Raw genomic sequence first — 26,659 nt, 5'->3', positions numbered from 1 at the left:
CGGATGACCGCGAAGGTGGGTGGCAGTAATGAAGGTGACTTGGCCTGAGGGGTAGGGTGGGTGAGATGGGAGGATAGGAGAAAGTGATCACTCCAGGAGAGAGGAGTGAGACAGGGACAGAGAGGGGAAGATCAGAGGAGATCAGTGCATCAAGAGTGTGCCCTGCAGAATGAGTTGGGTCGGAGGGGAGAAGTCTCCAAAAAGGAGGAGTTGAGTGATTGAGGCCAGGAGAGAGGAGGAGAGGTCCACCCACTCAGAGAGGAAGGAGGAAATCTGACCAGGTGGCCTCTAGATAGTAGCCACTGTAAGGGAATGGCTAGGGGAGAGAGAGAGCTGGCAGACAAGGCATTCAAAAGAGGAGTAGGTCTGCGTAGGAGTGACAGAGGCAGGAATCCACTCAGTGAAGATAAGGGCAACACCCCCACCAGAGCGGTTGGGCCTAGGCACAGAGAAAATCTTGTAGCCGTCCGGTAGGAGCGTGTCAATGCTGGTGACAGAGCTGGCCGTGAACCATGTCTCAGTGAGACCGAGGACATCAAGGTCAAGTTCTTCAAGAAGGCGGCAGATATCAGATGAATGTTTGACAGCAGAGCGAGAGTTAAGAATGGCAATGTGGAGAAGGTTGCCATCCTTGAAGTACTTCCGGGGAGGGGTACAGATCAGAGGTACGCCCTGCGGAGGTGTAGAAGGGACCGAGAGAGGGCGAAGAGGGAGGGGTAAGGTAAGATAGCCGAGGAAAGGGGAAGGGGGACAGCAGGAGAAGAAAGGAAGTTGATGAGGCGCGGGAAGAGTCTATCAAAGAGGTGAAGGTTGGCCTGAGGGCCTGTTAAGACGGATTTCTGAACTCTGTCCTGGTGGCGCAGAAGTTCAGAAGGCCAACCTAATTACTTGGAACAGGGTAACCTCTGGACGAGCCAGACCAATCAAGGTAGCGATCGCGGTGGTCAAGACTAGGTCTCAAGAGGGGTGAGGGTGACTGAAAGCCCGCAATGAGCACACAAAGCAAGAGCGCTTACAAACTACTCCAAACAGTTGTTATATCAAAAATAGATACACATTTATTTTAAGGCCTTTAAAATAAGGACCGTAGCGGGAAAATCACAATATCACAATATTAAGCCAACACATACCATATCAACACAATATATATACAAATACGACAGTCGCAAGCATTAGAGGCACGAAATGTGTAGTCCACCTGCAAGGGAAGGAAAACAGGCAGTGCGATAATGCTTTAGACTCAGTTCGCCTTCAGAGGCACCTAACTAGATGGAAGTCCGAGCCCTGCGGAGAGTGGAGCCTTGTGCTCAAAGTACCTGCACACGCTGGTGCCAACGGGCAAAAGGAGAAGCTCTTCGGAGGAAGTCAGGCAGTTCGGGTTAGTGCACCACAGAAGAAGAACAGGTTCTGCGACTCAAGCGCAGCCTCCACAGCGAGCAGAAGCAGAGCGCGAGTACGGACAAAAGGGTGCTGTTTTTACACAGCGGGGAAAAGCAATGGGCTACTGCAGGTGGGCGACCAGATCCTAGCTATACTACTCACCGGTCCCCGATGCAAGCAGACCCAGGCTTCTCCACGTTAGTTTCAGCAGCTGGCAGGTTCAGAAGAGTCGGGAAATGCCTCGTCGTCGTGCAGAGCAAAAAGACGTCCCAATCGAAGAAACCTGCACAGTTTTGTCACCACCGCAGGGCAACGGAGCGGCCGTGTGTATCCGAGCCAAATGTACACTCCTCCCTTCAGACCTGGGAACGCCAAGTGCACGAAGCGTGGGAGAGTGGCAAGGACTCGGGATACAACACAACCTGGCGGCGGTTACAGAGCAGGACTCCCTTGTAAGCTGGTCAGTCAACTGGATGGCCCAGAGACACTTCCCAAGGTTTACTTGGCAGGAGATGATGAAGTCGCCGGGAATAGCTGTTCCTGCTATTCCAAAGGTCGAAGCACCAGTACAGGCCTTCTGGTTCGATCAAAGGAGGAAAGGGTTTCACAGGACGACAGCAGTGCAAAGGAGGATTCCTTCAGCGGGTCACCAGCGATTCCTCGGTCCAGCCTCGTGGTTGCAGGATACTTGGCTCCTGTATTCCTTTGTTCGTGAGAACTCAGGAGATCGACCTGGTAGTGGTGTTTCCAGCCCCCTCTTATTCACGGTTCCCTTCGCGCCAAAACGGAGGGGAGCCAATGGGAGATCCGCTCATCAACACACATACCATACGTGGACCAATCACGGACCACGGTGGTCCCAGGCATTCACACTACCCTAGACTCTCTGGCACCCAGGATGTGTATTGGGACCAGACATCCCAGCCCACACCCTGGAGGCACACAAAAGACATGTAGAAGCCCGCGAAAGCAACCACGTTTCGCGGGAAAGTACATGCCCAAATAAGGAAGGCCCCGGGTCGCTCGACCTGGGGAAGGTGAAGGGAGCAAGACGGTCAGTGGACAGGACAAAGGAGCCTCGTGGTCTGGCCATTTTGGGAGCCAGGCCACCATTTTGGGTTCAGTGCGAAAAACGCACTCAGAACGCCAAAAGGAGCTCAAAATACACAAATCGATCGCTGCCACCATTCCAGTCCCTGAATGACTTGCACCAATCAAATACCATCCTAAACGAGTATCTAGGGCCTGTAGAAGGCTAGAGACCCAAGAGAGCTGTAACGTAGCTTACAGTGCCCTCTTGTGTCATGTTGCACGAAAGCCGCAACATGATAAAAGAAACTACGGGAAACAGCGTTCCCCGGTACTGACTGTCTTAAGGGCATGTCAGTTTCCCCGTAAGAAAAGGAGCGAAAGCCCAGAGGAGTGCGGCAGAAGGCTGCACTTCTCTGGCAAAGTCAAGAATAAGGTGAAAAACAACAACAAAAAGTTTAGGGGTTGCCACATGGAAGGAAAATTACCTACAATTACGAAATCTTTCCTAACACTCGCCCCTCCCAGACTATGGACAGGGGGAACTAATCCACCCCTGGATGAGTCTCTTGTTCAGGTCGGTTAAACATTCTGGACAACCCATCAGCATTGCTATGTTGGACACCTGGCCTAAGCTCAATAGTGAAGTCGAAGCCTTGTAGACTTATGGACCACCTAAGCAACTTTGGATTCTCCCCCTTCATGTTCATTAGCCACTTTAACGGCTTATGGTCAGTTTGCACAGTGAAGTGGGTCCCATAGAGGTAGGGCCTCAGCTTCCTTAGGGCCCACACAACAGAGAAACATTCTTTCTCTGCTGTGGACCATCTGAGCTCTCTGTCCTTAAACTGGCGACTAATAAAACCGATAGGGTGTTCCTTACCCTTCTCATCTACTTGTGATAGTACAGCTCCTATCCCAGTGTCAGAGGCGTCCGTCTGCACGATAAAAGGTCTTTGATAATCAGGGGCCCTAAGAACAGGGGCCTGGCACAAGGAGTCTTTTAAGCCATTGAAGGCCTTCTCACACTCGTCGGTCCAAGTTACCTTCTTGGGTTTCTTCGGAGTTGTGAGGGCAGTCAGAGGAGCAGCTATGGTGCCATAGTCTGCCACAAAATTGCGGTAATACCCCGTGAGTCCTAAGAAGGCTCTCACTTGGGTTTGCGTAGTGGGGGTAGGCCAGTCTTGTACTGCTTGTACTTTACTGGGTAGAGGCTGTATCCTCCCTCCACCTAATTCATGTCCAAGGTAAACCAGTGAGCCTTGTCCAATCTGGCATTTAATAGCCTTTATGGTCAAGTGGGCTTTCTGAAGAGCCTGGAGCACAATCCCGAGGTGTTTCACATGGTCTTCCCAGGTGGCACTGAAAACTGCTATATCGTCCAGATATGCAAGACAGAATTCGTCCAACCCATTCAACACATGATTCACAAGCCTCTGGAAAGTGGCAGGTGCATTCTTCAACCCGAACGGCATTACCCGGAATTGGAAAAGGCCGTCTGGAGTAGAAAATGCTGTCTTCTCCTTGGCATGTTCTGCTAAAGCTATTTGCCAATAGCCAGCAGTGAGGTCAAACGTGCTGAGGTACTTGGAGGCACCCAAAGTATCCACCAGCTCATCTGTTCGAGGCAAGGGGTGTGCATCTGTCTTGGTGACAGCATTCAGAGCCCTGTAATCCACGCAGAACCTCAATTCAGAAGTGCCTGCCTTTGGAACCAACACCACAGGGCTGGACCAAGGACTACTAGAGGGTTCAATCACCCCAAGGTCTAACATTTTGTTGACCTCGGTCTTAATATAAAACCGCACTTTGTCTGACATCCTGTATCCCCTACTTTTGGTAGGTACACTGTCTCCTGTGTCAATGTTATGTTTGCACCAAGGTGTCAAACCAGGCAACTGTGAAAACAGGGGGGAAAACTGCCTAAGCAAACTTTTCACCTCAGCCTGCTGATCAGAAGTCAGGTGAGGGGCCACTCGGACACCCTCAAAGGAGCTATCTGAAGGACCGCTCTGGAACAGGTCGGGGAGAGGTTCAAACTCCTCTTCCTCAACATCTGAAGCCAGTAGCAGTGCTGCGATTTCGACTCTTGGGACGAAAGCCTTCAGCCTATTCACGTGAAACACTTTTGGAGCCTGTCCAGGCCTTCCAAGGTCCACTAAATAGTTGACCTCACCCAGGGGCTCCACCACTGTGTAAGGGCCTGACCATTTGTCCTGTAAAGCTCGAGGCCTTATGGGATTCATGATCAGGACTTGCTGACCAGGTGTAAAGTTGATGAGGGAAGCTTTCTGGTCGTACCAATGTTTCACCAGCGCTTGCCCTGCCTTCAATTTATCACTAGCCAAGCCCATTAGAAGTACCATCCGTTTTCTGAGCCCTAGCACATAATCAACTACATTGGTAGTAACAGGGGGAGTGGGCATCTCCCATCCCTCTTTGACGATGGCTAAGGGTCCCCGTACGGGATGACAGTACAGAAGTTCGAAGGGGCTGAAGCCAACACCCTCCTGTGGTACCTCTCGGTAGGCAAACAGTAGGCATGGTAAAAGAAGATCCCATTTTCTTCTCTGGGGCTCCTCCAGAGCCCCAATCATGCTCTTTAACGCTCTGTTGAAACGTTCCACCAGACCATTGGTCTGGGGGTGGTATGCAGAAGAGAACTTGTAGGAGACCCCACATTCTTTCCACATAGCCTGCATATACTTCGACATAAAGTTGCTGCCACGATCTGACACAACTTCTTTAGGGAAGCCAACCCTAGTAAATATGCTGAGTAAAGCTTTTGCAACTGACTTGGCAGTTACAGTTTTCAATGGGATGGCCTCAGGATACCTGGTTGCATGGTCGACCAGCACCAGGATAAACCTATTGCCCGAGGATGTTTGCGGGTCAAGGGGACCAACGATGTCGATCCCTACCCTTTCAAATGGTACCCCCACAACTGGGAGCGGTACCAACGGAGCTTGGATTGTCGCGCCAACCTTACCAGACAACTGGCAGGAGGCACAACTCCTGCAGTAACTTTCTACTTGCACCCCCATCTTGGGCCAGTAGAAGTGCATGGATAACCTTTGCTTGGTCCTCTTCATACCAAGGTGACCAGCAAGGGGAACTTCATGCGCCAACCGCAGGAGGAAGGGCCTAACAGCAAGGGGAACCACCAACCTCCTATGGTCTCCTTCTGTAGACTCTGTGGGCTCACTATACAGGAGTCCACCTTCCCAATAAATCCTATGCTTCCCAGGAGGTTCACCCTCAAGCTGGGAGCAGGCCTGCCTCCTTAGGCCTTCCAGAGATGGGCACTCATGTTGGCCTTTACTGAATTCGTCCCTATCAGGACCTCCTTCAACTAACAAGTCTTTGAGTTCAGGATGATCGTTGGGGTCAAATACTTCAGGCATCGCCACCTCCTCGTCAGGCCCGGGCGATTGACCAACTTCCTCCACCGCAGTGGTAGGCGAGCTCGGGGGAATATTCTCTTTCCCTCGTCGTGACTTGTTGACTCCTTTCGCCTTGGGTTTCCCCTTTGGCTGGGGCGGCGTATTGGACTTGGCCAATGCTGCCCGTGCTTGAGACCGTGTGTAGGGTCTTTCGGCAGTGTCTCCTACGAGCCCTAAAGCTCTGAGATCATTACCCAACAAGACCTTTCGCGGGACGTTTCTCTGAATGCTCACTGGAATCCTGACTGCTGTACCATTTAAAGTAAGATTTACAGGTATTACTGGAAACATACGGAGGGGGCCGTCAGCCAACTTAGTGGGCATCAGAGTAGCTCTGGCAACTTCCTCTGAGTCTACCAAGGTAGAATCCACTACAGTGCGACTGCACCCACTATCCCTAAGAGCTGGAGTATCCACTCCATTGATCAGCACACTGTCTTTAAAGTAGTGCTTGGTATTATCCGGAGTCCTAGCATAAGCCTCTGCGACTTTAGGCTCCCAGGAACCCAGGGACACTAAAACTACCTCAGCCTCTATCCCGCTGGGAAATGAGTCTGAGGAGAAGGATGCTCCTGTAATCTCTTCTTCCTCGTAGGAGGAGAAGGCCAGATTAGCGGAGTGGACCCCCAAAGGTCTAACCTTACAACGGGGATCCCCCTTCACGTGGTCAGTTGCTCCACAAGAAAAACAAGCCCCAGTGGGTCTGTTTACGTAGGGAGGCTTATTGTAACCCGAGTTCTGTTTCGGAGGCGGACCTCCACTACCCTGTGAGTTCTCTTGTGTCTTACCCTTGTTTTTCTTTTTGTGGCCCTTTTGGGAAGAAGATTTAGCAGATTCCCCACCCTCCATATCTTTGGACTTTTTCCCTTCCTCCTGCTTACCAGGATGAGTTTTGTCCTTATGGGACACTCGATGTGACACCCATAAGTCTGCTGCAATGGCCAGCTTCTTAGGATCTATCTCCTTTGAATCGGCCAAATGCTGCTTAAGCTCCGGGGAAGAAGAAGCAAAAATGTGTTCCAGCATGACAAGATTTATCATGCCTTCGAAGGTAGAAACCTTATAACCTTTGACCCAGCCAGTTAAGTTTTTCAAAGATTCAGCGACATAAGATACCCAAGTACCACCTTCCTTTTTCTTATACTCTCGAAAACGCTTTAAATATTGGGCCGGAGTCTTCCCAAACTTTAAAATGAGAGTTTGCTTTAACATTGCGAAATCAGCTCGCTCAGCCTTTGACATTTCCATGATGGCACTACAGCCAGAATGGGGCAGTCTACTGAGCAACCACGCAATCTTATCAGCATTGTCAACTTCTTGAACTTCGCATGCATACTCAAACGCATTCAGCCAGTCCATAATGTCATTCCTTTCTTCATACACACTGAGCAGATCTTTCGGAAACCGGGGATGAGAGGAGGCCCCAGACCCATGTCCAGGACTCTTGGACCCATTTGCAACCTGAAGCTTGGCCAGTTCCAACTGGTGATCCCTGTCTTTTTGTTTTTCTGCCTGTTCGATTTTTAGTTTGGCTATGCTGAATTCAAGCTCCTGCTGCCTAAACCGCAGCTCTTGCTTCTTGAATTCAAGCATAGCCTCCCCATCAGCACTGGCAGAGGAAACATTAGACATCACATCCTCCCTGTCCTTGTGGTCGCAATGGATCAGTGCGGCGGCAGAACCGTCGGTTCTACCAGTGAGAGCAGCCCCACCACCTTCCGCACTGTCCTCAGAAGTTATAGCGTCAAGCTGCGCTTCTTGCCACGCCACGATTCTTTGGATCATTTCCAATTTCGTGCCTTGAGAGGAAACACCTCTCTCCGCACACATCTTTTTTAGTGTTTCTGATTTAGAAGCATTTAAAGTTAACAAGGTACTTGTTTCCATACTGTTTGATAGGACTATGGCCTTTTTAAAGTTATACTACAACAATTCACTACGTGTACTGGTTGGAATAACCTGAAATGCCTTAGTTCGTGCGCAACACTGGATACCTTCAGTCGTATCCCACCGCTGTACACCAATTTGTTAAGACGGATTTCTGAACTCTGTCCTGGTGGCGCAGAAGTTCAGAAGGCCAACCTAATTACTTGTAACAGGGTAACCTCTGGACGAGCCAGACCAATCAAGGTAGCGATCGCGGCAGTCAAGACTAGGTCTCAAGAGGGGTGAGGGTGACTGAAAGCCCGCAATGAGCACACAAAGCAAGAGCGCTTACAAACTACTCCAAACAGTTGTTATATCAAAAATAGATACACATTTATTTTAAGGCCTTTAAAATAAGGACCGTAGCGGGAAAATCACAATATCACAATATTAAGCCAACACATACCATATCAACACAATATATATACAAATACGACAGTCGCAAGCATTAGAGGCACGAAATGTGTAGTCCACCTGCAAGGGAAGGAAAACAGGCAGTGCGATAATGCTTTAGACTCAGTTCGCCTTCAGAGGCACCTAACTAGATGGAAGTCCGAGCCCTGCGAAGAGTGGAGCCTTGTGCTCAAAGTACCTGCACACGCTGGTGCCAACGGGCAAAAGGAGAAGCTCTTCGGAGGAAGTCAGGCAGTTCGGGTTAGTGCACCACAGAAGAAGAACAGGTTCTGCGACTCAAGCGCAGCCTCCACAGCGAGCAGAAGCAGAGCGCGAGTACGGACAAAAGGGTGCTGTTTTTACACAGCGGGGAAAAGCAATGGGCTACTGCAGGTGGGCGACCAGATCCTAGCTATACTACTCACCGGTCCCCGATGCAAGCAGACCCAGGCTTCTCCACGTTAGTTTCAGCAGCTGGCAGGTTCAGAAGAGTCGGGAAATGCCTCGTCGTCGTGCAGAGCAAAAAGACGTCCCAATCGAAGAAACCTGCACAGTTTTGTCACCACCGCAGGGCAACGGAGCGGCCGTGTGTATCCGAGCCAAATGTACACTCCTCCCTTCAGACCTGGGAACGCCAAGTGCACGAAGCGTGGGAGAGTGGCAAGGACTCGGGATACAACACAACCTGGCGGCAGTTACAGAGCAGGACTCCCTTGTAAGCTGGTCAGTCAACTGGATGGCCCAGAGACACTTCCCAAGGCTTACTTGGCAGGAGATGATGAAGTCGCCGGGAATAGCTGTTCCTGCTATTCCAAAGGTCGAAGCACCAGTACAGGCCTTCTGGTTCGATCAAAGGAGGAAAGGGTTTCACAGGACGACAGCAGTGCAAAGGAGGATTCCTTCAGCGGATCACCAGCGATTCCTCGGTCCAGCCTCGTGGTTGCAGGATACTTGGCTCCTGTATTCCTTTGTTCGTGAGAACTCAGGAGATCGACCTGGTAGTGGTGTTTCCAGCCCCCTCTTATTCACGGTTCCCTTCGCGCCAAAACGGAGGGGAGACAATGGGAGATCCGCTCATCAACACACATACCATACGTGGACCAATCACAGACCACGGTGGTCCCAGGCATTCACACTACCCTAGACTCTCTGGCACCCAGGATGTGTATTGGGACCAGACATCCCAGCCCACACCCTGGAGGCACACAAAAGACATGTAGAAGCCCGCGAAAGCAACCACGTTTCGCGGGAAAGTACATGCCCAAATAAGGAAGGCCCCGGGTCGCTCGACCTGGGGAAGGTGAAGGGAGCAAGACGGTCAGTGGACAGGACAAAGGAGCCTCGTGATCTGGCCATTTTGGGAGCCAGGCCACCATTTTGGGTTCAGTGCGAAAAACGCGCTCAGAACGCCAAAAGGAGCTCAAAATACACAAATCGATCGCTGCCACCATTCCAGTCCCCGAATGACTTGCACCGATCAAATACCATCCTAAACGAGTATCTAGGGCCTGTAGAAGGCTAGAGACCCAAGAGAGTTGTAATTTAGCTTACAGTGCCCTCTTGTGTCATGTTGCACGAAAGCCGCAACATGATAAAAGAAACTACGGGAAACAGCGTTCCCCGGTACTGACTGTCTTAAGGGCATGTCAGTTTCCCCGTAAGAAAAGGAGCGAAAGCCCAGAGGAGTGCGGCAGAAGGCTGCACTTCTCTGGCAAAGTCAAGAACAAGGTGAAAAACAACAGCAAAAAGTTTAGGGGTTGCCACATGGAAGGAAAATTACCTACAATTACGAAATCTTTCCTAACAGGGCCTTGGACCAAAACGGTCCCATTAGAGTAGACATTAATGATGACCTTAGATGAGTGGAAGGAGGCCAAGAGGACATCCCAACGGGTGCCACCATTAATGGGAGAAGAGGAGAAGGGAGCGAGCACCAAGACCATATGAAGGGTCCAATAGTCAGGTGATGGCACGACAAAGAGGATGTCGGTGAGAGTTTCCTTGGCGGAGGCACTGGTGTAGGTATCAGCGATAGGGAGTAAACAGAAAGAGGATTCAACTTGGGAACCCTCCCGTCCCCTGCACACTTTCAAATGTTTGGATTAATCCAATACAGTTGTTTAAACTGCGTTATATGCATTGTACATACATTTGTTTCTAACACAAATCGTCAGACACAGGAGTGTGAGATAAAAAAATATATATCTTTATAGTTAAGCTGTATTATTTTCAGCAAGAATTATAGTTCAGACAAAGATTATTTACAGTGCATAGAAACAGTATCAATAGATAAAGCTCAAATTGAAGAAAAATGGAGTCCAAATTGATTAGCGACGCGTTTCGAGGAAGTTCTCCTCTTCTTCATTAGGCCACACTTGGACTCTTAATGTAAAAGGAAAGCATAAATTCAGTAAAGAAAATTTTGTAAGCACAATGCATAGACTGTTCATGTCATATTAAATGTATACAGTTAAAAAAATAAATGGCATTAATAGTATTTAGAACATTAATCTGTCCCTAAAAAATAGGGAATTGAAACAATGTAACATGTTCTAATATGCATTGTAATTCATGCAACATTATAAGATTAACTAGGTTGCCCCTGCTCGAGAGAGGGGCTGAAGGTCTACTGAAGCATCTCTTCCTGCAAAATTAACTGTATAACGTCCATCATATTGTAATTTAGTAGAGTAATACCTCTAATGGGATCTATCACGTGGATGGTGAAACATAAGCTAAAGAAAATTAAATATGTAGGTAAAAAAACACACAGATAGTTCTTAGGCTATATCAATCTAATATGGAAGAAATACAAAAATCGTTACCTCTGTGAGTAGAAAGTGCCGGAAACAGAGAACCGGACGGAGCGGTGAAAATAGATAGACAGTCTTCGTACATCAGTTAGTTCCTTAAAACATGGCTAATTCCCAAAAAGATACCAGAAATCTAAAGAAAACAAAGCCTGATCAATGCCAAGCTCAATGTTCAAACGTAACAGTCATAGGTGTGAGATAAAAAAAATCGAGTAACATACCTAACCAAAATATGGAGGGCGAAAAATCATCAATACAGCGGCCCACATAAGGATGTAGAACTTAAGTATCCTGCCGTCACTACAGAGGTGCCTCAGTATGTGGGAATTCTGTCATACGAATAGCCAAGCTGAACAGGAATGAAGTCCTGATTAGTATAATATACCTAGCAATCTGATATGAAGTAATGGAAACATAATATGGTGTTTAATCAAGGCAAAAAATGTAAAGAATTACCGTGGTAAGAATGTGCAAATGGCACAATTCTCAAAGCTGATGTGCAACTGATGTCAAGATTGTGTGGCCGGTCAACAGCTGAAGAATCCGGCAGTAATAGGTCAGTTAGAGTATCAACTAAAGAAAGTGTAAGGAAAACAGAAAAAAAAGGAATCATGAGACTGAGGAACTATTTCCCTGGTCCCTAGATAGATAAATGCACATGCATTCACGCTTACCTGGAGCATAGGGGGGCAATCCTGAACAGAGTCTGTTCAGCCGAGTGGCTTGTTGTTCACAAACCATGGAGACTACATGTGACCATGGAGATAAATAGAGGACTGAAGTAATAGGTGAAGAAGAAGGACTAAGAAGTAAATGGGCCTCAAGGTCGGCCATCTTGGAACGAGGTTATATTATAATGGAGGTGTAGATCTCTAGGCATTCAATGACAAGAAGTAACTTAAATCGGGAAGCGTAAAGGTGCGTAACTAAATAAATTAAAAGGAAAAAATTCATACAGTACAGAAACCTATTGTGCGATGTAAATCGGACATTACAAATACTAGTCCGCACATCGTAGAACCGGGAGAGGAAAGTTGAGAAAAATAGTGTACCATAGAGTCGAAATTAGCAATGACAAAGGGTCTTGAATCGAACGAAACGCTCGGATCTTAAAAGGGAAAAAAATAGCATGGAAAAAATGAATATAATGTTCAGATTATCTGGCTAAGGTCATTTAATGACCATGTGTAACCTATCAGTCCAAAATAGGTGGATCACATGGATTCACATTATGCAGGAAGAGGGAGAAAAACCTTAAATCTCTCTCTCATTGCATGGACAACATAGTGCAATATAGCAATCTCAATGGGGTAAATGCATTTATTTTACAAAAGATCAAAATTAAATGTGATAAGTATAACAGAATGACAAAAAATGAAAATTAAGAATAAGAACAATTTTTACACTGTGTTTACAGGCAATTATTTTTATGGCAACCATCTACTAGTCTCAACAAAGTAGTGCCTTAGATCACAGTCAGACACAGGAATAGCAATGTGACTCTCAATTTTATGTTGAAGATCAATCATTCCTTATTGTCAAATACAAATCACAGAAAACAGTTCAATGTGAAATCTTCATTTAGACCCCAGGGCTGTAAAGAGCTTAACTTATCAATCCAATAAGCTTCTCTTTGTAGTAAGAGTGACTGATAGTCACCTCCTCTTGTAGGTCGTTTAACAACTTCTAGCACCTGGTATTTTAGTTGGGCAATTGTATGTTTTTGCATGTTGAAGTGGCGAGCTACCGGTGAGTATTGATTATTACATCTTATGTTCGACTTGTGTTCAGATAGTCTTGATTTAACAGGTCTTTTGGTCTGTCCTACATACACTTTGCCACAAGGGCACTTCAACATATATATGACACCTGATGTCAGACACGTAGAATAGTCTCTTAATTTGATTTTTTGACCATTCCTGGGGTGAGTCACTACATTACCTTTGATTGTAGGACAGACAATCAATTGTATGCAAAAACATACAATTGCCCAACTAAAATACCAGGTGCTAGAAGTTGTTAAACGACCTACAAGAGGAGGTGACTATCAGTCACTCTTACTACAAAGAGAAGCTTATTGGATTGATAAGTTAAGCTCTTTACAGCCCTGGGGTCTAAATGAAGATTTCACATTGAACTGTTTTCTGTGATTTGTATTTGACAATAAGGAATGATTGATCTTCAACATAAAATTGAGAGTCACATTGCTATTCCTGTGTCTGACTGTGATCTAAGGCACTACTTTGTTGAGACTAGTAGATGGTTGCCATAAAAATAATTGCCTGTAAACACAGTATAAAAATTGTTCTTATTCTTAATTTTCATTTTTTGTCATTCTGTTATACTTATCACATTTAATTTTGATCTTTTGTAAAATAAATGCATTTACCCCATTGAGATTGCTATATTGCACTATGTTGTCCATGCAATGAGAGAGAGATTTAAGGTTTTTCTCCCTCTTCCTGCATAATGTGAATCCATGTGATCCACCTATTTTGGACTGATAGGTTACACATGGTCATTAAATGACCTTAGCCAGATAATCTGAACATTATATTCATTTTTTCCATGCTATTTTTTTCCCTTTTAAGATCCGAGCGTTTCGTTCGATTCAAGACCCTTTGTCATTGCTAATTTCGACTCTATGGTACACTATTTTTCTCAACTTTCCTCTCCCGGTTCTACGATGTGCGGACTAGTATTTGTAATGTCCGATTTACATCGCACAATAGGTTTCTGTACTGTATGAATTTTTTCCTTTTAATTTATTTAGTTACGCACCTTTACGCTTCCCGATTTAAGTTACTTCTTGTCATTGAATGCCTAGAGATCTACACCTCCATTATAATATAACCTCGTTCCAAGATGGCCGACCTTGAGGCCCATTTACTTCTTAGTCCTTCTTCTTCACCTATTACTTCAGTCCTCTATTTATCTCCATGGTCACATGTAGTCTCCATGGTTTGTGAACAACAAGCCACTCGGCTGAACAGACTCTGTTCAGGATTGCCCCCCTATGCTCCAGGTAAGCGTGAATGCATGTGCATTTATCTATCTAGGGACCAGGGAAATAGTTCCTCAGTCTCATGATTCCTTTTTTTTCTGTTTTCCTTACACTTTCTTTAGTTGATACTCTAACTGACCTATTACTGCCGGATTCTTCAGCTGTTGACCGGCCACACAATCTTGACATCAGTTGCACATCAGCTTTGAGAATTGTGCCATTTGCACATTCTTACCACGGTAATTCTTTACATTTTTTGCCTTGATTAAACACCATATTATGTTTCCATTACTTCATATCAGATTGCTAGGTATATTATACTAATCAGGACTTCATTCCTGTTCAGCTTGGCTATTCGTATGACAGAATTCCCACATACTGAGGCACCTCTGTAGTGACGGCAGGATACTTAAGTTCTACATCCTTATGTGGGCCGCTGTATTGATGATTTTTCGCCCTCCATATTTTGGTTAGGTATGTTACTCGATTTTTTTTATCTCACACCTATGACTGTTACGTTTGAACATTGAGCTTGGCATTGATCAGGCTTTGTTTTCTTTAGATTTCTGGTATCTTTTTGGGAATTAGCCATGTTTTAAGGAACTAACTGATGTACGAAGACTGTCTATCTATTTTCACCGCTCCGTCCGGTTCTCTGTTTCCGGCACTTTCTACTCACAGAGGTAACGATTTTTGTATTTCTTCCATATTAGATTGATATAGCCTAAGAACTATCTGTGTGTTTTTTTACCTACATATTTAATTTTCTTTAGCTTATGTTTCACCATCCACGTGATAGATCCCATTAGAGGTATTACTCTACTAAATTACAATATGATGGACGTTATACAGTTAATTTTGCAGGAAGAGATGCTTCAGTAGACCTTCAGCCCCTCTCTCGAGCAGGGGCAACCTAGTTAATCTTATAATGTTGCATGAATTACAATGCATATTAGAACATGTTACATTGTTTCAATTCCCTATTTTTTAGGGACAGATTAATGTTCTAAATACTATTAATGCCATTTATTTTTTTAACTGTATACATTTAATATGACATGAACAGTCTATGCATTGTGCTTACAAAATTTTCTTTACTGAATTTATGCTTTCCTTTTACATTAAGAGTCCAAGTGTGGCCTAATGAAGAAGAGGAGAACTTCCTCGAAACGCGTCGCTAATCAATTTGGACTCCATTTTTCTTCAATTTGAGCTTTATCTATTGATACTGTTTCTATGCACTGTAAATAATCTTTGTCTGAACTATAATTCTTGCTGAAAATAATACAGCTTAACTATAAAGATATATATTTTTTTATCTCACACTCCTGTGTCTGACGATTTGTGTTAGAAACAAATGTATGTACAATGCATATAACGCAGTTTAAACAACTGTATTGGATTAATCCAAACATTTGAAAGTGTGCAGGGGACGGGAGGGTTCCCAAGTTGAATCCTCTTTCTGTTTACTGTTTATTGTCGGGGTCTTGTGCCATGACCTCAGTTTTCCCCCCCGCACCTAAAAGTTTATACAACATAATCCTCGAATCTCTTTACTAATCTTACTTACTATAGGTGTGCACTTCTATCTAAACCCTTCATCAGCGATAGGGAGGCCTAGATTGGAGACCAGGATGTCCTTTTTAAACTTTTTCCCAGATTTAGGGAGGAGAGCAGGATAGTCAATAGAGAAGCAGTTAGAGAAGATAGGAGAGATAGAGAGCACCATAGAGTATGTGGGACAGGAGGGGGGGGCAGGAGAGAGGTGAAGACACAGGCGAGAGCAGTTGGACAAGAGAGTGAACGGCAATCAAAGTTGCTTAGTAGGACAGACTTGCTCAGGATAAAAGCTCACAGTGCTCAAGTGTAGAAGCAGGGGAGGAGGCAACTAAGTTTGAGAATCCTGAAGGGGGGGAGAAAAAGGACTAGTTCACACAGCGCACATTTTTAAATACAGGTAAAGTGCGTATTAGACAACCTGTGGCGAGACCACCTAAGTTTGAGAATCCTGAAGGGGGAGAAAAGGCCTAGTTCACACAGCGCAAAATTTTAAATACAGGTAAAGTGCGTATTAGACAACCTGTGGAGAGACCACCTAAGTTTGAGAATCCTGAAGGGGGGAGAAAAAGGCCTAGGTCACACAGCGCAAAATTTTAGATACAGGTAAAGTGTGTATTAGACAACCTGTGGAGAGACCACCTAAGTTTGAAAATCCTGAAGGGGGGGGAGAAAAAGGCCTAATTTACACAGCGCACATTTTTAAATACAGTTAAAGTGCATTTTAGTGCAGCTGGACTGCCGACGAGCTGCTAACACCCGCTCCGCTCTGTAAAGAGGCAAACGGGGAGAGCAGCCATCGGGTAGTCCAGAGGGACACCGGCACTCAACCAATCAGAGGGGGGGTGGGCGGTCAGGTAGGCGGGAGGGAAGGGGGGACCAGGAAGTGGCTGCAGGAGGAGCGGGAGGGGGAGAAAAGAACGCGCTCGGAGCACAAGGCAGGAAAATATTTCAAAAACCAGGCAAACACTCACGTGAGGCCCCCAACAGATTTCACAAATGTTGGCCACCTCAAGATATGTGATGTGCATTTTAAACTTGAAAGCTGCAACATGTGTACATGAATTGCATTTTTAAATATTTGCTGTGATGATATTTGTGGAATGGGAAGTGGAGTGGAAGTGGTCCTGCAGTGGGCTACAGCGGTGGAGTGTGCAAGTGTTTTTCCCTGCCTGCTGCTGGAGGTGTGGCAATTGGGCTGCAGGGACTGTGAAGCCCTTCAAAAACCTCACTTACACAGAGTGCATGGAGCAGGAAGTGGCGTGGAAGTGGTCCTGCAGTGGTCCGGCAAAGGGGCCGGCCAAGGATGCTCTGAACACAAATTGTTCTTTGTTTCAGCAAACACACTACCAGCTGAATTAAGTTCCCTTTTCGATGTTGACTGGAGTAAAGTATGACTACGGCTACTAAATATTCCTTACGCAGTAATGTACACCTCACAAAGACAGACATACAGCCTGCTGGTAATAGAATAAAAAAACAAAAGGTAAACAAAATGCTAATAAATAATAATATAACTGATGCAGTGATTAATTAATTAACACGTTGTGAGGAGTCAAATGCAGTTACTAAGGGAACTATTACTGCTTTTTTGAAACAGCAAGCTTCTTTACAAATTTAAAAAGATCTTTGGGAAGCGCACATAAGTAACACTCAAGCCGCAGTACAGACACAGCAGACCTTTCAGCCATCAACCCAATAGATAATGGGCCTCATTACAGGTTGGGCGGTCCGGAAATAACAGTGGAGGTAAACCCGCCGCCACTGTTAATTCCGGACCGACCGATCCTGCGTCCTGCAGGCGGTAGGTGGTGTCTGACCTGGCGGGTTTACCACAGCCCGCCTGCAGACGGACGAGGAAACACCGGCACCATCCCCAGATGGTGCCGGTGTTTCCATGATCCCCATTCCCATGGAGTCCCATAGGACTCCATGGGAATGGGGATTTACACCATTCCACCTCCGGAATTCCCGGGACACCGTGGTTGTAATGCCCCGGTAATTCCAGGAATCACGGAGGCAGAATGGTAATACGAGTCCGGTGGTAACCAGGTGGTTTTACCCCCTCAGTTACCGCCGGACTCGTAATAAGGCCCAATAACTCCCTTTTAAATCTTTGGTACAGTCTCCAGAAGGAGGCCGTGCCCGCACTGGACTTGGAGCCAAACGACAATGGTGAGCCAGTGGACGTTCCTGCAACGTTGGGCAATATATCTAAAACACCAGACTCAGAATAAATTACAGAGAAAGTTCAGACCTTCTGTCCCCTATTTACTTCTACAGTTTCCTGGATAGATACATGTGAGGAAGCTCCCGATAGACAGGTAGAAATGATGGTTATGCTGAAAGCCTTTTTAATATTTCTATTCGATACAGTGATGGAAGCTAACACCCAGAAGGGTTTAACAGAAGTAGAAGTGGACAATACAAAATCGAAAATGTTGGAAGGAAAGAAACAGGACTCAGTAATAAGTATACATGCAACAGAAATGCAGCATAATTATTGTCAGACTGTATCTCAGGGATAGTGAATGTGACCAACAAAGAATCGGACGATAACAAAAGGAGTAAGGAATCCCTGATTAAGAAAAATAAACAACAAAGATGTGGTGTTAACAAGGTTCAACATAAAGTTCAAGACGTCCAGACTTCTAAGAAGATAAAAGACAGGGAGGCCATGGAAGCATTATGTGTGCTGATTGACCTTTCGCCGATTTATAGTGATGGAGAGTTATTTGGAATAAGCAGGCCCTTCTCCCCTCAAAAGTTATGTACACCTAAAGGGCTGATCAACATTAGTACATCATCTAAACCGTTGAATAAATGGATAAAAGCAGCCTGTAGAACAACTGCCTCAGTGGGAAAAAAGGTGTTAAAGTAACGAAAGTCAACAAAATCAGCAACCACATTTTTTTATTTTTTATGTTTGGTTTATTACAAACCTTTCATATTTCCAATTATTCCAAAACATCTCAATGTGCATTCTTAAGGTCTTAAAATATTTATGCTCCTTTCCAAGCATCGAGGAATCGAAAAAACAGAATACATAATTTCCAAAATCACATCCCATTTAGTGTAAAATTTCAACTTAGAATCTCATCAATGTACTCTCTCCAATTATAAACATAGACGAACATTACTCCCTTGTCAAGGATTCTAGGTTCTTGCACACATCACCCAAAAATCTAGTTCTTATCCTTGACATTCTAACAATAGGTGCTTTGTGGACTCTGTAAGATCTTTCTTTTTACAGAATCTATAATAACACTCAGACTTCGGGATCTGACTGCGTACACTTAGCCCCTCTCTGGCAGGGAGAAGATTTAACCGTAGTCACAAGAATATATCTCAGATGCAGGGGGAAGGAAACTTTACCCAGTATTTTGAAAGGATCCCCACAGATCTTCTTTAATGAGAGAGGTGCAGTGGCAAACTATATTGGGTCCTACTATCCTGGCTATTAATCCAGTTATGCGACCAAACTTAGTTTTGAACGTTTTCTGGATTATTAAACAATATCTCTAAAATAGATCGATAGTCGTTTATCCATTTCTGCATCCAGGTGTCAAGAGTAACTCCGGCCTCTGTTTGTCACCATTTCGAAGAATATCAAATGGAGGAAGCTTATCTAGCATACACACTCGCTGAAATAATGCTAAGGACTTCCAAAGTACAGTTGATTGAAGCGACTGTAAACCCAATTCATACCTCACTAGGGACATAAGGATAGTTTTAGGGAGGCCTAAAATCTTTTTCCAAAAGGAACCCTCCAGATATTCCTAGATTTGCCACAGCAAATTCAAGGCAGTTTCTGTGTCATAAGATAAGATGGGAACCACCTTCTGTTTGTAGAAGGTAATAATCATCTGGATTGTAAACTTGCCATATTTCCTATGGAGCAGCTGGGCATGTCGTGAGAGATTCTTACATTTAGATTTTAGTAAAAGCATCCACTGACCTTCATTTGTACTACAGTTAATTGAAACACCCAGATAGATAAAAGGGTCCACCCGATGCAATATTTGATTTTCCATATACCTTTCTTTGCTATATGCTGAAGTTAGGACCATTATCTTAGTTTTTGTTGACATTAACTCGAAGGTCATTCTGGTTTATATACTTCTCCAGCTGATTCAATCTCTGCTGCAGTCCCATAACTGTCTGGTCAATTATGAACAGATCATCAGCATATAGGATCAATGGGATTAAAGTGTTGTATATTTTGGGTGGGAAAGCTATTATATTGCCCTGCCCTTCACCCATATCTGAAAGATACCAGTTGAAGAGTATTGGAGCAAGAGGGCACCCCTGTTTTAGCTCCCAGAATGTCTTGATTTTTTCAGAGAAGATCCCCTGAGCTGACAATCTCACTTGAACCGAGGTGTCTGTATATAATGCTTGTGTTGCTTGAAGCAAATCCTCTGGGCATTTCCACCCTCATAGTTTAACCCACAGTCTCTCTGTGCTGACACTGTGAAAGGCCTGTTCTAAATCTATAAAGGCAAGATATATTTTAGTTCTCATTCTAATAGCTCTTAGCTTCAGCAGAAAGTGGTTGAGGTTTGTGCCAACCCCTGTAACAAAGCAGGATTGTCTCGGATCCAAGTGATACATTTCCAAAGCCCACACCCTCAAATGTCTCAACAAGTTAGAAGCAAAAATCCTTAAAAAAATATCAAGAAGTGCAATCGAACGATAGATTCTCGCATCTTCTCTGCAGCCTCTCTTAAATATTGGAATGATGGATGCTGGTTTCTATGATGCAGAGACTTCTTTCACTACTGATATCTCATTAAACAACAAAACACAAAAATCGGCACAGGCCCTCGGATTCTGTTTTAGTATATATTTTGTGAGCCCATCTGGTCCAAGTGCTCACAAGGCATTCAATTTAGTTATCAAACCCTCAATGTCCTCTTTACCATTTCAATCTGCCATTTTCCAAGAGGACCAGTATCCTCAGGATGCTTCCCACTTTTGGGCTTAGCAAATAGAAGTGCAAATTGCTTAATTCAGGTCTCCTCAGAGACCACACTCACTAGTGCCACAGGTTGAAAGTTTATCATTATTCAATAAGGCCCATAAATTCCTTGTATTAGATTTACAGATTATTTTAAGCATATGCTCTGCATTAGCCTGTATTCTTTGTGCTTTTGAGGCTTTCACATAGTCTCTATACTGCTGGTTTCTTTTTTCCTAAATCTTAACCCAAGTTCCATTTTATTTAATCTCCTCAAATCTGCACTGTAAATTTTCCTTGCCTCAATTGTTGTTATATGTATGCAATTTAATAAATTCAACCCTCGGCCCACTACAGGGTTTTTCCCTAAAATCTATTAGTACAGCCACGTAATCTAAGTGCTTTTTTCTTCTCATGCACCTGATGTCCATGTGACTCTATGAGGAGACTCACCTCATAAGGTTTTATTCTTAATGTGTTATCCCCTTGGGAAACCTCTAGTTTTAGCATCGGGGCTATACCAGGCTGTTTATGCATGCCTTTCCAGGAGACACTTCGTAAATAATGATCAATGGTCTCCATCTGTAGTATTACTAGCAAATCAATCAATCAATTCTATCATCTTCAGTGATACAAAGCTGCAATCCAAATGTGCTTTCTGTGCATGCCGCACCCATGTACATCTCCCCGGCCTATCACCCTTTGTTTGGCCCTTGAGCATATGGAACCCCCTTTCATTCAATTGTCTAATCCACATGGCCGCACTTGCCTGCAGGTCCACTTGCAGAATCACCATCCCCCGGTTATTCAAACATTTAATATTTAAATCCCCACAGATCATTACATAAGGGTCCACTAATTCTATATATGACTCATCAATTAATAAGATGACCGCATTTATAAATGCTACATCTCCAAGCTTAGCCCTATTCCAATATAGATTAAACAGTACCAACATGTTCGTTGTCAAGCCCATAGAATTATGCCATCTACAGGTCAGCCTTTGAATAAAGGGATTAGGGTTTCTTTCTTCTATTATCGAGATCCCCAGCCCAGATTTCTCCAGGGTTAATAAGCCTGAGTATGGTCGGCCTCAGAGACCTTTCGGGACGGATACAAAAAAGCCACATAACCATCACAAATAGGCTTCCGAAGGAGCCATGTCTCTTGGAACAATAAGATATCATATGCCTGAAGACACATATCATCCCTATTAAAGAGATGCATGAATCCTCTCGTATTCCAAGAGGTCAGCTGAAGGACCGTCGGATCTTTGTTCTTGCACAGTTATTTGTCGCCAGATACTGCCATAGAAGCCGCTAACCATGACCAATCTTGATTCTTATCTTGGGTGTTGTCATTATCCCTTTCCTCCAACACTTCCCTATCTTGGGAATTTGCCAACTTGAAGGTCACTATTAGGTTGGCCACAAATTTCTCTAGGGGCCGTGCTCATTCTTTGTCTTTATCGCATTTCTCCTTATTCGAAGTTTGATGTTGATTAAGTTTCCCTCCATTTCAGCTCGCATATGCTGAACTTGTATTTCATTTAAGCGAGCCTCTTCCGTTACTTCAAAGCCCAACGGTAGAAAATCAGCCGCAGCTTCCAGCAGCATCGTATGGACCAGTGTAGAGTTTAAGTGCAGGATAACCCTATTAAAGGATTCCTCATTTACAAACTGTACTATTTTTATAACTTCTGTGACACTGTTGTGTAGTTTTGGAAGGCAGTGAAAATATTTCATCACATTAGCTCGATTTAAAATTAGGCCATCATCACAAAATACTAGTCTCTCGACCAGCACAGTTGTTCTTGATGTAAATCCCACATGAATATTACCTGCTGCTTTTCTCTATCTGGCCATCCGTCACTCCCTTGGAGCTTCATTTGTGTTCATAGACAGTTTTTGGGCTCTATTTATTAATGCTTGTCGCTTTTGTTCCAAAGTTTGAAAATAGAGGCCCCCTCTTTTTTTAGGATTATCTCAAGCAATTCTTCTTATAGCTGGTTTTGGTGACCTCCTATCGTTGTTATCCATAAGCAATTGTTTGTTGTCACCGTTGCCATCTTCTGAAGCCAAAGAGATGTCCACTCTTTTCTCGTACTCCAAGTCCTCTTCCTCTAGCTCTGAAGCTCATTCCAGTAACGCTGATATCCCTAAATTGCCCTCCACAGAGACGTTTTTATGGGAGGGCAAATGTGGCACTTGCTCCGGGCCCCCACCTTGGAGGGGGCCCACACAAGGCTGCCTGATCTAAAGAAGTTAGATTGCATTGTTCACCAGACTTTAATAGAACACGTCACAATATTTTATGGCATGCTGCTGAGGATCTAAACCTATTGCCTGTCTGTTTTGACAAATACATTCTGCCTTGATCAATTCATCATGTAAATGCTTTGTGTTCACTGTGGTAAACATAGTTTGTGTATTCCTTACGGCACAACTCCTGGAACATTCTTTCCTTCCAGTTGGAATTATGTTGATCATGTCCAATAGTAACATTTTAAATGCATATTGATAAATTGAGTGGTTCCGAAGTTAGCTCAGTGTGTAAAGCACTCATTGCAGAGATATGTGTTCATATGTAAGATTAGAATAGCACATTCCTTTAAGGCCGGCTGAGCCTTTTCTATGTCTGAAGTTTAGAAACCTGCATGCATATGTACTTGGTTTTGCAGCACAACAAGTGCTATAATAAGCAATGTCTATAAAAAACGAACCAACATGTCTGGTGAAAATCTAGAAATTCAGTCGTTCAGATGGGGTGTTGTAAAACCTAGGCAATCACCTCCAACGATGAGCATAAACTGTTAGTCCAAGAGGTGAATAAGTATCCAAATTTGGAGCCAAAACATTCATGCTTGTTTCCTGGCTTTGCCAGCAGACAATACAGTGTTTCTTTTCATAGCATATAATATCTCGTACATTACTGTGCTGTCTTCTGTCAAGTTTGCCTTCTTGCATGCAGGTGGCATCGTTTTGCCCAATTCTTGATCTTTCTTCTTAGGTATCTAATGCTAAAATTGCAGCGTTGGCACAAATCCCAGCTTTGCCCATTAACCAATGTGTGATCCTGGGCATCTCATTTAATCTTGTATTCCCTAACATTTCAAAATTGTCAGTCCCTAAACCTTTCAAAATTGTGAATGAGGCTTTTTTGAAGGTCATACCCTGAGAAGGTTGTAATCTTCAAAAAAACCTCACTCATGGTTTCACTGGCTATAGTGTTGCTTCAAGAATATTAGTGAGAATTGATATATTGCACATCACAAGCACTTGTTCCTTTGATCTCTAATGGCAACACTATTTGAAAACCATATCTCACTTCTAATACCAACACATTCCTGGTAGCTTCTAATCTGCATTCACTAACCATGCTAGGGTATTTGTAGCGTTCTCCTTCCTTCTAATTGGTCTCCTCTATTCATGCTTGAGCATTTTTGCATTCTGTGAGGCAGCCAATGTGAGTTCTCTGTCTATTCTGAGTTACATGTACCTGTTACACAGATTCATGCATTAATACTACAGGCTGCATAACTCCTGGATGCTATAAATATCCAGTATCTATACTAGAACAGAAGTAACCTCTTTGTAGACTGCTTATGTTGGCCTTCAAAAGCTGCTTGTATAACATTCTGATAAGAGCAAGAATGAAGAGAGTAAGGGGACTTAAAGGGATTAACATGGTTATTTTGAATGCTGTGAGGCAGCATATTAACCTGCGGTTTGTGATCGCGAATGGGGGGAGGGTCGACCAGATATTCTTGATCACTTACTTCCTTTGGTTGTGTGGAAGGGGGTCCCAAAGATGTCCATGCCCAGGGCCCCAAAAGTGCTTAAAATGGCCCTGGCCCTCCACATCTGAAAATCGGCCCGTTCCTTGTTTATTTCTTCTTTTTGAGGGGAGTGTTTCTCCTTGATGTTATTTAACCTCACCCGATCACTATTTTGTAGATTGAATGTGCTTCTGGAGGCATTTTCAGGTTCCTCAAAAATGCCTGTGATCCATTAGATTTAGCCTTATTTGTCCCATACATGTTGTTAGGCTTTTTCTTTTGTACTTCCGTAGGGCGGTGTAGGGGCTGCTGATATTTTTTGGCATTTCCAAACACTGAATAGGATTTCAGAATTTGTGCCTTCATCCCCGATTGTGGTTGGTTATCTGCCTGTATAATCTGCAACTCTTTGGCGGCTTCTGGTATCATCAGTTGATCCTACTCAACTATAATGCTTTTCATGCCCTGTTGTTGTGCTGGAGCAGATATCACAGCCCTCAGTGGAAAGCCCATAGCACTAACACTGGGGGACCCCAGAGCAGCCCCTTCTTGTAGGTCTATAGCAATCTCCTCAATGTTATGGTCTTGTGGAGTCCTGCCAGTCACTCTCAGCACTTTTTGAGCCTTGGCCGACATAATCACTTCCTCCAAGGGAGTGGCCATTCCAGGTACTGTACCGCTGCCTTAATGGGAGAGCTTTCGAGGTGCAATAGATTTCCCTTGGTTAAATCTCATCCATTTTATAGTTTCCAGAATTGCGTCTATCATTATATTTTTATCAGATTCTTTGCCTCCTACCAAATCATAGAGCCTTCCTTGCCATTGGGCTGATAATTCAGCCTCTTTATCCAGCCTCACTTGTATGGCTGTTGCAAAGGACTCTAGATATATTAACTTGATCTGCATCATTGCCAATAAAGTAGCTTGATCTTTTGTAGTATCATTCATTGCTTCAAACAGTTTCATAAAAGGGTTTAGAGCAATTGTTAGTGCTGACATTATGTTAGATGGAAGCTGCCCCATTTCTGCTTCAGACAGTTGTTGCACGCCTAAGAAGAGGTTCTCCTTCTCTGTGTCTATCCTTGGATGGTTAGTTGACAAGTGTAATGATGTTTGCATGCCATTTACACCATACCCCCTCTGTGCTTCAGTTTCCCTCTGGGGAGCTCACCGCCAGCATAGTCGCAGAGCCCTCTTGAAGTTTTCCTTGACAGCAGGTACATGGGCCGCTTGCCGCCGTGGGCCTCTCCCAGTAAGTTTGTTGAATAAATACTGCTCTCGGTCAGGGTGAATCAGAGCCTCGACTCACAAATGACCAGCTTTCAGCCAAGCACCAAGGCTCAAATATTGATACCGCTCAACTGCTGCAGACTGCTGCAGACTGAAAGGCTCAGCTGGACTCTGCGGCACTCCACAAGGGTTTAAGAGTAGGCACACCCCCTTCTTTCCTTCTCTCCACCAACATAGTAGACAGACTCCAAGCACAAGCGACTGCTGCAGACTGCAAGACTCAGCTGCACTCCAGAATTCAGCCTAGAGAGGTTTCTGGGAAGGATAAGATTCAAATACCTCCGTTTTTGGAAACTACCAAGAAGGTTAGGATGAATAAAATGCACCATACGTTGGAGGAACAATGGGGCACCAAGTAATGTACTAAGACAATAACGATTAAGGGAATTCAAACTGGGAATGACAGCCCCTTTTTTAAATAGAAGCAGCGTCATAGCCATACTTCATAGTTGTATTTATTGGCGTGTAATTTCTTCCAAAGACATTACAAGCTTGCCGGACTGGAATTAACGGTGCCGGTAGAACCGTATTGGCACCGTTTTCCAGGCCAGCAAACTACGAGTTCTGCGGGTGGGTGCCGTTCTGCCCGCCAGGTCTGACCTGGTGGGCGAATGGCACCCTACGCAGAGATGCATGGAAAAACCAGCACCATTACGACATGGTGCCAGTTTTTCCGCTGTCCCCATTCCCGTGGAGTCCTACAGAATTGCCGGTGCCGGATTTACCGGACCACTGAGGCTGTAATGCCCCTGTAATTCCAGCAAGTCCAGCGCCGGTAATTCACTACGGGTCCTGCGGCAGCCTACCTGATTTAACGGCACGGCTACCGCCAGACTCGTAATGTGCCCCATTGACTTGGTAGAATTGCCCAGAGGAGAATTGGGCAATAGTCCATTTAATTTCAACTATCATTTAGGAACTGATCGTTATGCACAAGTCAATGTTGGAGGAAAAGGAATTTATAGTGGAAAGAGTGTTTAAGGTGGAGGAGAAGACCACATACCTAGAGACTTTAAGTCGGGAAGGCGCTCCAACACAACAAGATATACAGAATTTGAACAATTTAGCGTAAACAATTCTTGTTGC

General features: G+C 44.5%; 2 long non-coding RNA genes across 2 annotated transcripts; one reads left to right on the top strand and one right to left on the bottom strand.

Moving 5' to 3' along the window:
- Nucleotides 1–10,398: 10,398 nt before the first annotated feature.
- Nucleotides 10,399–11,787, bottom strand: LOC138581823 (uncharacterized). The gene is made up of 3 exons (XR_011304806.1): nt 11,441–11,787; nt 10,997–11,333; nt 10,399–10,553 (listed from the first exon to the last, which is right to left on the bottom strand). It is a non-coding gene; the product is annotated as an uncharacterized lncRNA (long non-coding RNA).
- A 2,093-nt stretch (nt 11,788–13,880) lies between these two features.
- On the top strand, nt 13,881–15,269 carry LOC138581822 (uncharacterized). Its single transcript, XR_011304805.1, has 3 exons — nt 13,881–14,227; nt 14,335–14,671; nt 15,115–15,269. It is a non-coding gene; the product is annotated as an uncharacterized lncRNA (long non-coding RNA).
- Nucleotides 15,270–26,659: the final 11,390 nt, after the last annotated feature.

Source organism: Ambystoma mexicanum, chromosome 3q (assembly GCF_040938575.1).
Source record: "Ambystoma mexicanum isolate Mex_15411 chromosome 3q, UKY_AmexF1_1, whole genome shotgun sequence".
Lineage (NCBI taxonomy): Eukaryota > Metazoa > Chordata > Amphibia > Caudata > Ambystomatidae > Ambystoma > Ambystoma mexicanum.
This window is presented reverse-complemented; position numbering and strand designations above follow the sequence as displayed.